Genomic DNA, 17193 nt, shown 5'->3' on the forward strand with positions numbered 1-17193 from the left:
TGTACTTTTATTAGTCCAGCCGAGCAACGGCTGGACTCTTGAATCCCAGTGGTTTCTTCTTCTTTCTTTCTTTCTTTCTTTCTGTCAACATTTAACATAATTGGCTCTAGCTCCCTAATTATTTGACCGATTCTGACCAAACTTGGGCAAAGGCTCCACTACACCAGGTTTTACATTTGACATGGCCAATTTGGGGTCAAATGTCTCGCATGAGTAATTTTGGCTAAAAATGCGATTTTTACCAAAAATGCTTCTTCTTTTACAGATTACATGGTAGCGCAATGAGACTTGGTCATCGGCATCGACTATAGTTGGAGTCTATGGGGTAAACACAGATTTGGGGTCAAAGGTCATTAAGGGATTTTTTCTGCACATAACCAAATACTTTCAAAATGCTTCCTTTCCTACAGATTACATAGTACAGAGATGAGATTGACACATATGCACTGACATTAGCTGGTGTCTATAGGGTAAACACGGATTTTGAGTTCAAGGTCATGAAGGGGTAAAATAGGGTTGATTACTGAAAATCACCTTAAAGTTCACTTCTTCCTGCATATTAAGTTCTGTGATCATCAGAATAATGCCAAAATGACTATAGCATTGGGTGCATATAGGGTTATTATCAGATTTGGTTTGAACATAGGGAGGGGTCTGTTTTGGGGTCAAAAGGGGTAATATTTAAAAGTTTATCCAATTTGAATAAAAATTGTTATTTGTAATTCTAGTATGATTCAAAATATAATGGAGGTCTTTTCAAGGTCACCAGAGGTCAACCAAAGGTCAAAAGGGGGTAAAATTGAACATTTTATCCAATTGGAATGATATAAAATGAAAATTGCAATTTCGCAAACCAGACACTTTCTAACGGTGATTGTAAAACAATTTGCCTAACTTAACAGCCAATATAACAGAGTTAGGCACTAATGCAGGCTACTCTACACACCGTTAAAAATCATAAGATGTATAGTTAGGCAAAAATGTGAGAGCATACTGCACTAAACGACAGAGTAGATCACAAGTTATTGATACTGTTACATAATCATCTTATAGACAGCTATTCATAGAAGATAATCTATGAATGTAGATTGTCCCGCTTTGGTAAACAGATAATTGTCCTTTCTATTCAGAGGTTCTATTTACTCTTGGTCAGTCATGCATGTTAATAATACTAAAGAAACTGACTTGATGCACTTTATTTAAATCCATACAGAGTGCTTGCACGGAAGGTCATTAGTTCAAATCATCCTCCAGACACGCTCCAGAAGATATGCAAATGCATGGAGTACAAAAGAATTACTTTGATCAATACCAGTTACACAGGTGATTGGTATTGTGCTGCATGCATTTGCATGTCTTCTGGAGCGTGTCTGGAGGATGATTTGAACTAATGACCTTCCGTGCAAGCACTCTATAGCACTCTATGGCACTGACCGATTACCATCACATTATTAATTTTCTAAAGTCGGACGCCATGGTACATTTTTCTATTGCAACACATTGCTATATGCTATGAGCTCTCGTATAAGGTATGTACATTTTTGCTGTGTTCTTTTTATACCGTCTTTCAAGGAAAACAACAACACGATTACGCCTTATTATATTAATGTTAGAGATATGTATGTTATAAAAATCACAATAATTAACTTCATTATGACTAAAGAATTAGCGTATATGGGATCGGAGGCACCAATTTCAAACACTGCATGTCAGATAACTGTGAAGTCACTTCAAGGTCACGGCTGGACTTCGCAGCCTTCTGAGGATGCAATATATCTAGTTTTTCATTTCTTCTTGTCTTTTTCTATTTGTTTATATGTGTCAATGAATTCCAGGCGTTATTAACGCTTTAAATATTACCACATCATTTCCATATAACGCTCATTAGCGTGAAATGTATCAATAAGGTCTTTAGCACGTCATTTAAAAAAACTTGTTCAAAACTGAAAATGTTCTTGGTTTGAAGCTATTTTAAAACATAAAAATATAAATACACAAATGTTTGAAGAAAAAAGACTGTGTGTATTTCATATTATGCACAAAGGAGTTATTATTATGTAATTGTTCTTACGTGACAAATAGGGGAAAAAAAATAAGTAATAGTCTCCCCGACGGGGAATTGAACCCCGGTCTCCCGCGTGACAGGCGGGGATACTCACCACTATACTATCGAGGATTGACGTGATTAAACTTTCCTACAAAACTAGTGATATAACTATATAGTATTGTAATAGACAAGTTAATCTTTTAGCTCCTTTGATTTTTTTTGTATTTTCTCTTTTGCTAACAAAAGACAAAATGCTGACTTTCTGTTTAAATTGTGACCCTTCATGTACATTTTGTTAACAGGTTAACCTTTTTAAGTGCAGTTTTAAAATCTGATTACATCCTTTCATAATTTTTCTTCGGAAAAGGGGGAAGTTTTAAACGAAGGTTCTTTTATTAATTTTATAGGGCATGGTACACTAATTGCATAAATTAAGCTATCACATGGCCGGTTAGCTCAGAGGAAGGTGCGGATTGGCTCTTAGCAGAATTAGCGCTATTTTGCTAAAACTGCTATTAGCACGAAATTAGTGTATAGAGTCTATGAAAAATAGCGCTATTAGCACTATCCAAAAAGCGTTAATTCTGCTAAGAGCCACTCAAGAATTAGCATTAATTAGCGTATTATTAGCGTCATATGCAATTGTGCTAAATTTGAAAATAATCTAACTATAGGGAAAGTGCGCTATTAGCGCTAATAGCGCTAATAGCAATTAATAGCATGTCATATGCAATTGTGGTAAATTTAAAAAGATTCTAAGTCTAGGGAAAGCGTGCTATTAGCGCTAATAGCGCTAATAGCGCTAATAGCGATTAATAGCACGACATATGCAATTGTGCTAAATGTGAAAATATTCTAGCTCTAGGGAAAGCGCGCTAATAGCGAGTAATAGCACGTCATATGCAATTGTGCTAAATTTAAACAGATTCTAAGTCTAGGGAAAGCGCGCTATTAGCGCTAATAGCTAATAGCGCTAATAACGAGTAATAGCACGTCATATACAATTGTGCTAAATTTAAAAACATTCTAAGTCTAGGGAAAACGTACTATTAGCGCTAATAGCGAGTAATAGCACGTCATATGCAATTGTGCTCAATTCGAAAAGATTCTAACTCTAAGGAAAGCGTGTTATTAGCGAGTAATAGCACGTCATATGCAATTGTGCTAAATTTAAAAGATTTTAAGTCTAGGAAAAGCGGGCTATTAGCGCTAATAGCGATTAATAGCACGTCATATGCAATTGTGCTAAATTTGAAAATATTCTAAGTCTAAGGAAAACGTGCTATTAGCGCTATTAGCGCTAATAGCGAGTAATAGCACGTCATATGCAATTGTGCTAAATTTAAACAGATTCTAAGTCTAGGGAAAGCGCGCTAATAGAGATTAATAGCACGTCATATGCAACTGTGCTCAATTTGAAAAGATTCTAACCCTAAGGAAAGCGTGCTATTAGCGCTAATAGCGAGTAATAGCACGTCATATGCACTTGTGCTAAATTTAAAAATATTCTAACTCTAGGGAAAACGTGCTATTATCGCTAATAGCGAGTAATAGCACGTCATATGCAATTGTGCTAAATTTAAACAGATTCTAAGTCTAGAGAAAGCGCGCTATTAGCGATTAATAGCACGTCATATGCAATTGTGCTCAATTTGAAAAGATTTTAACTCTAAGGAAAGCGTGTTATTAGCGAGTAATAGCACGTCATATGCAATTGTGCTAAATTTAAAAGATTTTAAGTCTAGGGAAAGCGCGCTAATAGCGATTAATAGCACGTCATATGCAATTATGCTAAATTTGAAAATATTCTAACTCTAGGGAAAGCGTGCTATTAGCGCTAATGGCACTATTAGCGCTAATAGCGAGTAATAGCACGTCATATGCAATTGTGCTAAATTTAAAAAGATTCTAAGTCTAGGGAAAGCGCGCTATTTGCGCTAATAGCGATTAATAGCACGTCATATGCAACTTTCTGTTTAAATTGTGACCCTTCATGTACATATTGTTAACAGGTTAACCTTTTTAAGTGCAGTTTTAAAAACTGATTACATCCTTTCATCATTTTTCTTGGGAAAAGGGGTGGGGTTTTGATCTAACGAAGGTTCTTTAATAGGGCATGGTACACTAATTGAATAAATTAAGCTATCACATGGCCGATTAGCTCAGTTGGTTAGAGCGTCGTGCTAATAACGCGAATGTCGTGGGTTCGAGCCCCATACTGGCCAGATGGTAAATTAAGATTTTGTGTATTTTTATTTTTCATTTTTTCTTGTATTTTTCTGTTTGTTTATATGTTTCAATGAATTCCAACGGAGGACGTTATTAACGCCTATTACCACATCATTTCCATATACTATCATTACCATATACTATATGTGGCCAGATGGTTAATTAACATTTTGTGTATTTTTATTTTTCATTTCTTCTTGTCTTTTTCTGTTTGTTTATATGTTTCAATGAATTCCAACGGAGGACGTTATTAACGCCTATTACCACATCATTTCCATATACTATCGAGGATTAATAAATAAATTTCGGTTTATATAGCGCCTTTTTCCATCTAGATCTTGAAGGATTCAAAGCGCTGTAATTTCGCTGCCATGGTGAATCATCACAATCAGATCGCATCATCTAGGCCAGTTGCAGCCGAACCTTAGGCGCATACCTATCCGCACTTAGATTGTAACATCCACCAATTATATGTGCAGCTCCCCAAATTCCATTGGGTGAAGGAAGTTTTTGATAACCAAACAACATTACTAATCACCGATTTTTTGAAAGCAGGAGGAAACCGGAGATCCCGGAGAAAACCTGCGAGAGCGAGCATGGAATCGGGATAAAGCAAGTGCACATGAGTCCTGAACGTGATGAAACTTTGAATTCTGTTTTATTTTCTCTTTTGCTGACAAAAGACAAAATGCTGACTTTCTGTTTAAATTGTGACCCTTCATGTACATTTTGTTAACAGGTTAACCTTTTTAAGTGCAGTTTTAAAATCTGATTACATCCTTTCATCATTTTCTTGGGAAAAGGGGGGGGGAGTTTTGATCTAACGAAGGTTCTTTTATAGGGCATGGTACACTAATTGCATAAATTAAGCTATCATATGGCCGGTTAGCTCAGTTGGTTAGAGCGTCGTGCTAATAACGCGAATGTCGTGGGTTCGAGCCCCATACTGGCCAGTTGGTAAACTAACATTTTGTGTACTTTTATTTTTCATTTCTTCTTGTCTTTTTCTATTTGTTTATATGTGTCAATGAATTCCAGGCGTTATTAACGCTTTAAATATTACCACATCATTTCCATATAACGCTCATTAGCGTGAAATGTATCAATAAGGTCTTTAGCACGTCATTTAAAAAAACTTGTTCAAAACTGAAAATGTTCTTGGTTTGAAGCTATTTTAAAACATAAAAATATAAATACACAAATGTTTGAAGAAAAAAGACAGTGTGTATTTCATATTATGCACAAAGGAGTTATTATTATGTAATTGTTCTTACGTGACAAATAGGGGAAAAAATAAGTAATAGTCTCCCCGACGGGGAATTGAACCCCGGTCTCCCGCGTGACAGGCGGGGATACTCACCACTATACTATCGAGGATTGACGTGATTAAACTTTCCTACAAAACTAGTGATATAACTATATAGTATTGTAATAGACAAGTTAATCTTTTTAGCTCCTTTGATTTTTTTTGTATTTTCTCTTTTGCTAACAAAAGACAAAATGCTGACTTTCTGTTTAAATTGTGACCCTTCATGTACATTTTGTTAACAGGTTAACCTTTTTAAGTGCAGTTTTAAAATCTGATTACATCCTTTCATCATTTTTCTTCGGAAAAGGGGGAAGTTTTAAACGAATGTTCTTTTATTAATTTTATAGGGCATGGTACACTAATTGCATAAATTAAGCTATCACATGGCCGGTTAGCTCAGAGGATGGTGCGGGATTGGCTCTTAGCAGAATTAGCGCTATTTTGCTAAAACTGCTATTAGCACGAAATTAGTGTATAGAGTCTATGAAAAATAGCGCTATTAGCACTATCCAAAAAAGCGTTAATTCTGCTAAGAGCCACTCAAGAATTAGCATTAATTAGCGTATTATTAGCGTCATATGCAATTGTGCTAAATTTGAAAATAATCTAACTATAGGGAAAGTGCGCTATTAGCGCTAATAGCAATTAATAGCATGTCATATGCAATTGTGCTAAATTTAAAAAGATTCTAAGTCTAGGAAAGTGCGCTATTAGCACTAATAGCGCTATTAGCGCTAATAGCGATTAATAGCACGACATATGCAATTGTGCTAAATGTGAAAAGATTCTAGCTCTAGGGAAAGCGCGCTAATAGCGAGTAATAGCTAATAGCGCTAATAACGAGTAATAGCACGTCATATACAATTGTGCTAAATTTAAAAAGATTCTAAGTCTAGGGAAACGTACTATTAGCGCTAATAGCGAGTAATAGCACGTCATATGCAATTGTGCTCAATTTGAAAAGATTCTAACTCTAAGGAAAGCGTGTTATTAGCGAGTAATAGCACGTCATATGCAATTGTGCTAAATTTAAAAGATTTTAAGTCTAGGAAAAGCGGGCTATTAGCGCTAATAGCGATTAATAGCACGTCATATGCAATTGTGCTAAATTTGAAAATATTCTAACTCTAGGGAAAACGTGCTATTAGCGCTATTAGCGCTAATAGCGAGTAATAGCACGTCATATGCAATTGTGCTCAATTTAAACAGATTCTAAGTCTAGGGAAAGCGCGCTAATAGAGATTAATAGCACGTCATATGCAACTGTGCTCAATTTGAAAAGATTCTAACTCTAAGGAAAGCGTGCTATTAGCGCTAATAGCGAGTAATAGCACGTCATATGCACTTGTGCTAAATTTAAAAATATTCTAACTCTAGGGAAAACGTGCTATTATCGCTAATAGCGAGTAATAGCACGTCATATGCAATTGTGCTAAATTTAAACAGATTCTAAGTCTAGGGAAAGCGCGCTATTAGCGCTAATAGCGATTAATAGCACGTCATATGCAATTGTGCTCAATTTGAAAAGATTTTAACTCTAAGGAAAGCGTGTTATTAGCGAGTAATAGCACGTCATATGCAATTGTGCTAAATTTAAAAGATTTTAAGTCTAGGGAAAGCGCGCTAATAGCGATTAATAGCACGTCATATGCAATTATGATAAATTTGAAAATATTCTAACTCTAGGGAAAGCGTGCTATTAGCGCTAATGGCACTATTAGCGCTAATAGCGAGTAATAGCACGTCATATGCAATTGTGCTAAATTTAAAAAGATTCTAAGTCTAGGGAAAGCGCGCTATTAGCGCTAATAGCGACATGTATGCTAATAACGATATTATATTTTCTACGGATGGTAGGTGCTATTAGCGCTATTAGCGCTAATAGCACTAATAGCACTCATTAGCGCGAGGTGCGCTATTAGCGCTAATAACGTAAGGTGTGCTACTAGCGCTATTAGTGCTAATAGCGTAGTGTGTGCTAATAACGATATTAGCGCTCATTAGTGTATCGTTTGCAAATTTTAAAATTGACCATTTTCTACGGATGGTAGGTGCTATTAGCGCTATTAGCGCTAATAGCGCTAATAGCACTCATTAGCGTGAGATATGCTATTAGCGCTAATAGCCTAAGGCGTGCTATTAGCGCTATTAGCGCTAATACCGACAGGTATGCTAATAACGATATTATATTTTCTACGGATGGTAGGTGCTATTAGCGCTATTAGCGCTAATAGCACTCATTAGCATGAGATGCGCCATTAGCGCTAATAGCGTAAGGCATGCTATTAGCGCTATTAGCGCTAATACCGACAGATATGCTTATAACGATATTATGACTCATTGTATTATGTGCCAAATTGTTCATTTTCTGCGAATGGTAGACGCTATTAGCGCTAATAGCACTCATTAGCGCGAGGCGCGCTATTACCGCTAATAGCGTAAGGTGTGCTACTAGCGCTATTAGCGCTAATAGCGTAGTGTGCGCTAATAGCGATATTAGCGCTCATTAGTGTATCGTTTGCAAATTTTAAAATTGACCATTTTCTACAGATGGTAGGTGCTAGCGCTAATAGCACTCATTAGTGTGAGATGTGCTATTAGCGCTAATAGCGTAAGGCATGCTATTAGCGCTATTAGAGCTAATAGAGACAGGTATGCTAATAACCATTTTACAACTCATTGTATTATGTGCCAAATTGTTCACTTTCTGCAAATGGTAGACGCTATTATCTCTATTAGCGCTAATAGCGTAGTGTGTGCTAATAGCGATATTTGCGCTCATTAGTGTATCGTTTGCAAGGCCGCAGGGCCGGCAGGCCAGAGGCCGGAGACTCCCATACGACAACTAAACACTCTAAGTGAGTTCCAATATAAAAGGGCCCCGCAGGGCAACAAAGCTAGTGTGACCACTGTCCCCACCATCAACAAAAAACATCAAGGCCGCAGGGCCAGCAGGCCCGAGGCCGCAGACTCCCATACGACAACTCCAACACTCCAAGTGAGTTCCAATATAAATAGGCCCCACAGGGCAAGAAACTTAGTGTGACTGCTGTCCCCAACATCAACCAAAAACATCAAGGCCGCAGGGCCGACAGGCCCGAGGCCGGTGACTCCCATACGACAACTAAACACTCCAAGTGAGTTCCAATATAAAAGGGCCCGCAGGGTAAGAAAGCTTGTGTCACCGCTGTCCCTACCATCAACAAAAACATCAAGGCCGCAGGACCGGCAGGCCCGAGGCCGGTGACTCCCATACGACAACTAAACACTCCAAGTAAGTTCCAATATAAAAGGGCCCCGCAGGGCAAGAAATTTAGTGTGACCGCTGTCCCCACCATCAGCAAAAACATCAAGGCCGCAGGGCCGGCAGGCCCGAGGCCGGAGACTCCCATACGACAACTAAGCACTCCAAGTGAGTTCTAATATAAAAAGGGCCCCGCAGGGCAACAAAGCTAGTGTGACCGCTGTCCCCACCATCAACAAGAAACATCAAGGCCGCAGGGCCAGGAGGCCCGAGGCCGCAGACTCCCATACGACAACTTCACATTCCAAGTGAGTTCCAATATAACTAGGCCCCACAGGGCAAGAAACTTAGTGTGACTGCTGTCCCCAACATCAACAAATAACATCAAGGCCGCAGGGCCGACAGGCTCGAGGCCGGTGACTCCCATACGACAACTAAACACTCCAAGTGAGTTCCAATATCAAAGGGCCCCGCAGGGCAAGAAATTTAGTGTGACAGCTGTCCCCAACATCAACAAAAAACATCAAGGCCGCAGGGCCGGCAGGTCCGAGGCCGGTGACTCCATACGACAACTAAACACTCCAAGTGAGTTCCAATATAAAAGGGCCCCGCAAATCAACAAAGCTAGTGTGACCCCTGTCCCCACCATCAACAAAAAACATCAAGGCCGCAGGGCCGACAGGCTCGAGGCCGGTGACTCCCATACGACAACTAAATACTCCAAGTGACTTCAAATATAAAAATGCTCCGCAGGGCAGGAAACTTAGTATGACCGCTGTCCCCGCCATGAGCAACAAACATCAAGGCCGCAGGGCCGGCAGGCCTGAGGCCGGTGACTCCATACGACAACTAAACACTCCAAGTGAGTTCCAATATAAAAGGGCCCCTGCAAATCAACAAAGCTAGTGTGACCGCTGTCCCCACCATCAACAACAAACATCAAGGCCGCAGAGCCGGCAGGCCCGAGGCCGGTGACTCCCATACGACAACTAAACACTCCAAATGAGTTCCAATATAAAAGGGCCCCGCAGGGCAACAAAGCTAGTGTGACCGCTGTCCCCACCATCAACAACAAACATCAAGGCCGCATGGCCGGCAGGCCTGAGTCCGGTGACTCCCCATACGACAACTAAACACTCCAAGTGAGTTCCAATATAAAAGGGCCCCTGCAGGGCAAGAAAGCTAGTGTGACCGCAGTCCCCACCATCAACAATAATATTAGAGCCACAGGGCCGGTAGGCCTGAGGCCGGAGACTCCATACGACAACTAAACACTCCAAGTGAGTTCCAATATAAAAAGGGCCCCGCAGGTCAAGAAATTTAGTGTTACCGCTGTCCCCACCATCAGCAACAAACATCAAGGCCGCATGGCCGGCAGGCCCGATTCCGGTGACTCCCATACGACAACTAAACACTCCAAGTGAGTTCCAATATAAAAGGGCCCCGCAGGGCAAGAAAGCTAGTGTGACCGCAGTCCCCACCATCAACAATAATATTAGAGCCACAGGGCCGGTAGGCCCAAGGCCGGAGACTCCCATACGACAACTAAACACTCCAAGTGAGTTCCAATATAAAAAGGGCCCCGCAAATCAAGAAATTTAGTGTTACCGCTGTCCCCAACATCAACAAAAACATCAAGGCCGCAGGGCCGGCAGGCCTGAGGCCGGTGACTCCCATACGACAACTAAACACTCCAAGTGAGTTCCAATATAAAAAGTGCCCCGCAAATCAAGAAAGCTAGTGTGACCGCTGTCCCCACCATAAACAAAAATATTAAGGCCGCAGGTCCGGCAGGGCCGAGGCCGGAGACTCCCTTACGACAACTAAACACTCCAAGTGAGTTCAAATATAATAAGGCCCCGCAGGGCAAGAAACTTAGTATGACCACTGTCCCCACCATCAGCAACAAACATCAAGGCCGCAGGGCCGGCGACTCCCATACGACAACTAAACACTCCAATTGAGTTCCAATATCAAAGGGCCCCGCAGGGCAAGAAATTTAGTGTGACAGCTGTCCCCAACATCAACAAAAAACATCAAGGCCGCAGGGCCGGCAGGTCCGAGGCCGGTGACTCCCATACGACAACTAAACACTCCAAGTGAGTTCCAATATAAAAGGGCCCCGCAGGGCAACAAAGCTAGTGTGACCGCTGTCCCCACCATCAACAAAAAACATCAAGGCCGCAGGGCCGACAGGCTCGAGGCCGGTGACTCCCATACGACAACTAAATACTCCAAGTGACTTCAAATATAAAAGGGCCCCGCAGGGCAGGAAACTTAGTATGACCGCTGTCCCCGCCATGAGCAACAAACATCAAGGCCGCAGGGCCGGCAGGCCTGAGGCCGGTGACTCCATACGACAACTAAACACTCCAAGTGAGTTCCAATATAAAAGGGCCCCGCAGGTCAACAAAGCTAGTGTGACCGCTGTCCCCACCATCAACAACAAACATCAAGGCCGCAGAGCCGGCAGGCCCGAGGCCGGTGACTCCCATACGACAACTAAACACTCCAAATGAGTTCCAATATAAAAGGGCCCCGCAGGGCAACAAAGCTAGTGTGACCGCTGTCCCCACCATCAACAACAAACATCAAGGCCGCATGGCCGGCAGGCCCGAGTCCGGTGACTCCCATACGACAACTAAACACTCCAAGTGAGTTCCAATATAAAAGGGCCCCGCAGGGCAAGAAAGCTAGTGTGACCGCAGTCCCCACCATCAACAATAATATTAGAGCCACAGGGCCGGTAGGCCTGAGGCCAGAGACTCCCATACGACAACTAAACACTCCAAGTGAGTTCCAATATAAAAGGGCCCCGCAAATCAAGAAATTTAGTGTTACCGCTGTCCCCACCATCAGCAACAAACATCAAGGCCGCATGGCCGGCAGGCCCGAGTCCGGTGACTCCCATACGACAACTAAACACTCCAAGTGAGTTCCAATATAAAAGGGCCCCGCAGGGCAAGAAAGCTAGTGTGACCGCAGTCCCCACCATCAACAATAATATTAGAGCCACAGGGCCGGTAGGCCCAAGGCCGGAGACTCCCATACGACAACTAAACACTCCAAGTGAGTTCCAATATAAAAGGGCCCCGCAGGGCAAGAAATTTAGTGTTACCGCTGTCCCCAACATCAACAAAAAACATCAAGGCCGCACGCCGGAGACGCCCATACGACAACTAAACACGCCAGGTGAGTTCCAAAAAAAAAAGTGCCCCGCAGGGCAAGAAAGCTAGTGTGACCGCTGTCCCCACCATAAACAAAAATATTAAGGCCGCAGGTCCGGCAGGGCCGAGGCCGGAGACTCCCATACGACAACTAAACACTCCAAGTGAGTTCAAATATAATAAGGCCCCGCAGGGCAACAAACCTAGTATGACCACTGTCCCCACCATCAGCAACAAACATCAAGGCCGCAGGGCCGGCGACTCCCATACGACAACTAAACACTCCAATTGAGTTCCAATATAAAAGGGCCCCGCAGGGCAACAAAGCTAGTGTGACCCCTGTCCCCACCATCAACAAAAAACATCAAGGCCGCAGGACCGGCAGGCCCGAGGCCGGAGACTCCCATACGACAACTAAATACTCCAAGTGACTTCAAATATAAAAGGGCCCCGCAGGGCAGGAAACTTAGTATGACCGCTGTCCCCGCCATCAGCAACAAACATCAAGGCCGCAGGCCGGCAGGCCCGAGGCCGGTGACTCCCATACGACAACTAAACACTCCAAGTGAGTTCCAATATAAAAAGGGCCCCGCAGGGCAAGAAAGCTAGTGTGACCGCTGACCCCACCATCAACAAAAATATTAAGGCCGCAGGTCCGGCAGGGCCGAGGCTGGAGACTCCCATACGACAACTAAACACTCCAAGTGATTTCAAATATAAAAGGGCCCCGCAGGGCAAGAAACTTAGTATGACCGCTGTCCCCGCCATCAGCAACAAACATCAAGGCCGCAGGGCCGGTAGGCCCGAGGCCGGTGACTCCCATACGACAACTAATTACAAAACGACAAAACTAGTGATATAACGAGTATTGTAATAGACAAGTTAATTTTTTTAGCTCCTTTGATTTTTGTTGTATTTTCTCTTTTGCTGACAAAAGACAAAATGCTGACTTTCAGTTTAAATTGTGACCCTTCATGTACATTTTGTTAACAGGTTAACCTTTTTAAGTGCAGTTTTAAAATATGATTACATCCTTTCATCATTTTTCTTGGGAAAAGGGGGAGTTTTGATCTAACGAAGGTTGTTTTATAGGGCATGGTACACTAATTGCATAAATTAAGCTATCACATGGCCGGTTAGCTCAGTTGGTTAGAGCGTCGTGCTAATAACGCGAATGTCGTGGGTTCGAGCCCCATACTGGCCAGATGGTAAATTAAGATTTTGTGTTTTTTATTTTTCATTTCTTCTTGTCTTTTTCTGTTTGTTTATGTCAATGAATTCCAAGCGTTATTAACGCTTTAAATATTACCACATCATTTCCATATAACACCCATTAGCGTGAAATGTATCAATAAGGTCTTTAGCACGTCATTTAAAAATTTGTTAAAACTGAAAATGCACAAATGTTTGAAGAAAAAAGACAGTGTGTGTTTAATATTATGCACGAAGGGGTTATTATTATGCAATTGTTCTTACGTGACAAATAGGATAAAAATAAGTAATAACCTCCCCGACGGGGAATTGAACCCCGGTCTCCCGCGTGACAGGCGGGGATACTCACCACTATACTATCGAGGATTGACGTGATTAACCTTTTCTACAAAACTAGTGATATAACTAGTATTGTAATAGACAAGTTAATCTTTTTAGCTCCTTTGATTTTTGTTATATTTTCTCTTTTGCTGACAAAAGACAAAATGCTGACTTTCTGTTTAAATTGTGACCCTTCATGTACATTTTGTTAACAGGTTAACCTTTTTAAGTGCAGTTTTAAAATCTGATTACATCCTTTCATCATTTTTCTTGGGAAAAGGGGGGGGGTGATCTAACGAAGGTTCTTTTATAGGGCATGGTACACTAATTGAATAAATTAAGCTATCACATGGCCGGTTAGCTCAGTTGGTTAGAGCGTCGTGCTAATAACGCGAATGTCGTGGGTTCGAGCCCCATACTGGCCAGATGGTAAATTAAGATTTTTGTATTTTTATTTTTCATTTCTTCTTGTCTTCTTCTGTTTGTTTATGTCAATGAATTCCAAGCGTTATTAACGCTTTAAATATTACCACATCATTTCCATATAACACCCATTAGCGTGAAATGTATCAATAAGGTCTTTAGCACGTCATTTAAAAAATTTTAAAACTGAAAATGTTCTTGGTTTGAAGCTATTTTAAAACATAAAAATATAAATGCACAAATGTTTGAAGAAAAAAGACACTGTGTGTTTAATATTATGCACAAAGGGGTTATTATTATGTAATTGTTCTTACGTGACAAATAGGATAAAAATAAGTAATAACCTCCCCGACGGGGAATTGAACCCCGGTCTCCCGCGTGACAGGCGGGGATACTCACCACTATACTATCGAGGATTGACGTGATGAAACTTTCCTACAAAACTAGTGATATAACAAGTATTGTAATAGACAAGTTAATCTTTTTTAGCTCCTTTGATTTTTGTTATATTTTCTCTTTTGCTGACAAAAGACAAAATGCTGACATTCTGTTTAAATTGTGACCCTTCATGTACATTTTGTTAACAGGTTAACCTTTTTAAGTGCAGTTTTAAATAAAATCTGATTACATCCTTTCATCATTTTTCTTGGGAAAAGGTGGGGTGATCTAACGAAGGTTCTTTTATAGGGCATGGTACACTAATTGAATAAAGTAAGCTATCACATGGCCGGTTAGCTCAGTTGGTTAGAGCGTCGTGCTAATAACGCGAATGTCGTGGGTTCGAGCCCCATACTGGCCAGATGGTAAATTAAGATTTTGTGTATTTTAATTTTTCATTTCTTCTTGTCTTTTTCTGTTTGTTTATATGTGTCAATGAATTCCAAGCGTTATTAACGCTTTAAATATTACAATATCATTTCCATATAAGCGTGAAATGTATCAATAAGGTCTTTAGCACGTTATTTAAAAATTTGTTAAAACTGAAAATGTTCTTGGTTTGAAGCTATTTTCTGTATAAATTGTGACCCTTCATGTACATTTTGTTAACAGGTTAACCTTTTTAAGTGCAGTTTTAAAATCAGATTACATCCTTTCATCATTTTTCTTGGAAAGAGGGGTGGGGTTTTGATCTAACGAAGGTTCTTTAATAGGGCATGGTACACTAATTGAATAAATTAAGCTATCACATGGCCGGTTAGCTTACGTGACAAATAGGATAAAAATAAGTAATCGCCTCCCCGACGGGGAATTGAACCCCGGTCTCCCGCGTGACAGGCGGGGATACTCACCACTATACTATCGAGGATTGACGTGATGAAACTTTCCTACAAAACTAGTGATATAACGAGTATTGTAATAGACAAGTTAATTTTTTAGCTCCTTTGATTTTTGTTGTATTTTCTCTTTTGCTGACAAAAGACAAAATGCTGACTTTCAGTTTAAATTGTGACCCTTCATGTACATTTTGTTAACAGGTTAACCTTTTTAAGTGCAGTTTTAAAATATGATTACATCCTTTCATCATTTTTCTTGGGAAAAGGGGGAGTTTTGATCTAACGAAGGTTGTTTTATAGGGCATGGTACACTAATTGCATAAATTAAGCTATCACATGGCCGGTTAGCTCAGTTGGTTAGAGCGTCGTGCTAATAACGCGAATGTCGTGGGTTCGAGCCCCATACTGGCCAGATGGTAAATTAAGATTTTGTGTTTTTTATTTTTCATTTCTTCTTGTCTTTTTCTGTTTGTTTATGTCAATGAATTCCAAGCGTTATTAACGCTTTAAATATTACCACATCATTTCCATATAACACCCATTAGCGTGAAATGTATCAATAAGGTCTTTAGCACGTCATTTAAAAATTTGTTAAAACTGAAAATGCACAAATGTTTGAAGAAAAAAGACAGTGTGTTTAATATTATGCACGAAGGGGTTATTATTATGCAATTGTTCTTACGTGACAAATAGGATAAAAATAAGTAATAACCTCCCCGACGGGGAATTGAACCCCGGTCTCCTGCGTGACAGGCGGGGATACTCACCACTATACTATCGAGGATTGACGTGATTAACCTTTTCTACAAAACTAGTGATATAACTAGTATTGTAATAGACAAGTTAATCTTTTTAGCTCCTTTGATTTTTGTTATATTTTCTCTTTTGCTGACAAAAGACAAAATGCTGACTTTCTGTTTAAATTGTGACCCTTCATGTACATTTTGTTAACAGGTTAACCTTTTTAAGTGCAGTTTTAAAATCTGATTACATCCTTTCATCATTTTTCTTGGGAAAAGGGGGGGGGTGATCTAACGAAGGTTCTTTTATAGGGCATGGTACACTAATTGAATAAATTAAGCTATCACATGGCCGGTTAGCTCAGTTGGTTAGAGCGTCGTGCTAATAACGCGAATGTCGTGGGTTCGAGCCCCATACTGGCCAGATGGTAAATTAAGATTTTTTGTATTTTTATTTTTCATTTCTTCTTGTCTTCTTCTGTTTGTTTATGTCAATGAATTCCAAGCGTTATTAACGCTTTAAATATTACCACATCATTTCCATATAACACCCATTAGCGTGAAATGTATCAATAAGGTCTTTAGCACGTCATTTAAAAAAATTTTAAAACTGAAAATGTTCTTGGTTTGAAGCTATTTTAAAACATAAAAATATAAATGCACAAATGTTTGAAGAAAAAAGACAGTGTGTGTTTAATATTATGCACAAAGGGGTTATTATTATGTAATTGTTCTTACGTGACAAATAGGATAAAAATAAGTAATAACCTCCCCGACGGGGAATTGAACCCCGGTCTCCCGCGTGACAGGCGGGGATACTCACCACTATACTATCGAGGATTGACGTGATGAAACTTTCCTACAAAACTAGTGATATAACAAGTATTGTAATAGACAAGTTAATCTTTTTAGCTCCTTTGATTTTTGTTATATTTTCTCTTTTGCTGACAAAAGACAAAATGCTGACATTCTGTTTAAATTGTGACCCTTCATGTACATTTTGTTAACAGGTTAACCTTTTTAAGTGCAGTTTTAAATAAAATCTGATTACATCCTTTCATCATTTTTCTTGGGAAAAGGTGGGGTGATCTAACGAAGGTTCTTTTATAGGGCATGGTACACTAATTGAATAAAGTAAGCTATCACATGGCCGGTTAGCTCAGTTGGTTAGAGCGTCGTGCTAATAACGCGAATGTCGTGGGTTCGAGCCCCATACTGGCCAGATGG

General features: G+C 40.2%; 15 non-coding genes across 15 annotated transcripts; 8 read left to right on the forward strand and 7 right to left on the reverse strand.

Annotated features, from left to right (window-relative positions):
- Positions 1-2104: 2104 nt before the first annotated feature.
- On the reverse strand, positions 2105-2176 carry Trnad-guc (transfer RNA aspartic acid (anticodon GUC)). Its single transcript has one exon. It is a non-coding gene; the product is annotated as a tRNA-Asp (tRNA).
- Positions 2177-4198: 2022 nt separating this feature from the next.
- Positions 4199-4272, forward strand: Trnai-aau (transfer RNA isoleucine (anticodon AAU)). Its single transcript has one exon. It is a non-coding gene; the product is annotated as a tRNA-Ile (tRNA).
- An 883-nt stretch (positions 4273-5155) lies between these two features.
- Trnai-aau (transfer RNA isoleucine (anticodon AAU)) lies at positions 5156-5229 on the forward strand. The gene has a single exon. It is a non-coding gene; the product is annotated as a tRNA-Ile (tRNA).
- Positions 5230-5581: 352 nt separating this feature from the next.
- Positions 5582-5653, reverse strand: Trnad-guc (transfer RNA aspartic acid (anticodon GUC)). The gene has a single exon. It is a non-coding gene; the product is annotated as a tRNA-Asp (tRNA).
- A 7473-nt stretch (positions 5654-13126) lies between these two features.
- Trnai-aau (transfer RNA isoleucine (anticodon AAU)) lies at positions 13127-13200 on the forward strand. The gene has a single exon. It is a non-coding gene; the product is annotated as a tRNA-Ile (tRNA).
- A 302-nt stretch (positions 13201-13502) lies between these two features.
- On the reverse strand, positions 13503-13574 carry Trnad-guc (transfer RNA aspartic acid (anticodon GUC)). Its single transcript has one exon. It is a non-coding gene; the product is annotated as a tRNA-Asp (tRNA).
- Positions 13575-13880: 306 nt separating this feature from the next.
- Trnai-aau (transfer RNA isoleucine (anticodon AAU)) lies at positions 13881-13954 on the forward strand. The gene has a single exon. It is a non-coding gene; the product is annotated as a tRNA-Ile (tRNA).
- A 342-nt stretch (positions 13955-14296) lies between these two features.
- Trnad-guc (transfer RNA aspartic acid (anticodon GUC)) lies at positions 14297-14368 on the reverse strand. The gene has a single exon. It is a non-coding gene; the product is annotated as a tRNA-Asp (tRNA).
- A 309-nt stretch (positions 14369-14677) lies between these two features.
- Trnai-aau (transfer RNA isoleucine (anticodon AAU)) lies at positions 14678-14751 on the forward strand. The gene has a single exon. It is a non-coding gene; the product is annotated as a tRNA-Ile (tRNA).
- Positions 14752-15186: 435 nt separating this feature from the next.
- Positions 15187-15258, reverse strand: Trnad-guc (transfer RNA aspartic acid (anticodon GUC)). The gene has a single exon. It is a non-coding gene; the product is annotated as a tRNA-Asp (tRNA).
- Positions 15259-15564: 306 nt separating this feature from the next.
- Positions 15565-15638, forward strand: Trnai-aau (transfer RNA isoleucine (anticodon AAU)). Its single transcript has one exon. It is a non-coding gene; the product is annotated as a tRNA-Ile (tRNA).
- Positions 15639-15938: 300 nt separating this feature from the next.
- Trnad-guc (transfer RNA aspartic acid (anticodon GUC)) lies at positions 15939-16010 on the reverse strand. The gene has a single exon. It is a non-coding gene; the product is annotated as a tRNA-Asp (tRNA).
- Positions 16011-16316: 306 nt separating this feature from the next.
- Trnai-aau (transfer RNA isoleucine (anticodon AAU)) lies at positions 16317-16390 on the forward strand. The gene has a single exon. It is a non-coding gene; the product is annotated as a tRNA-Ile (tRNA).
- A 344-nt stretch (positions 16391-16734) lies between these two features.
- On the reverse strand, positions 16735-16806 carry Trnad-guc (transfer RNA aspartic acid (anticodon GUC)). Its single transcript has one exon. It is a non-coding gene; the product is annotated as a tRNA-Asp (tRNA).
- A 308-nt stretch (positions 16807-17114) lies between these two features.
- Trnai-aau (transfer RNA isoleucine (anticodon AAU)) lies at positions 17115-17188 on the forward strand. Its single transcript has one exon. It is a non-coding gene; the product is annotated as a tRNA-Ile (tRNA).
- The last annotated feature ends 5 nt before the right edge of the window (positions 17189-17193 follow it).

This window comes from Amphiura filiformis, chromosome 1 (assembly GCF_039555335.1).
Source record: "Amphiura filiformis chromosome 1, Afil_fr2py, whole genome shotgun sequence".
In the NCBI taxonomy this organism is placed as follows: domain Eukaryota; kingdom Metazoa; phylum Echinodermata; class Ophiuroidea; order Amphilepidida; family Amphiuridae; genus Amphiura; species Amphiura filiformis.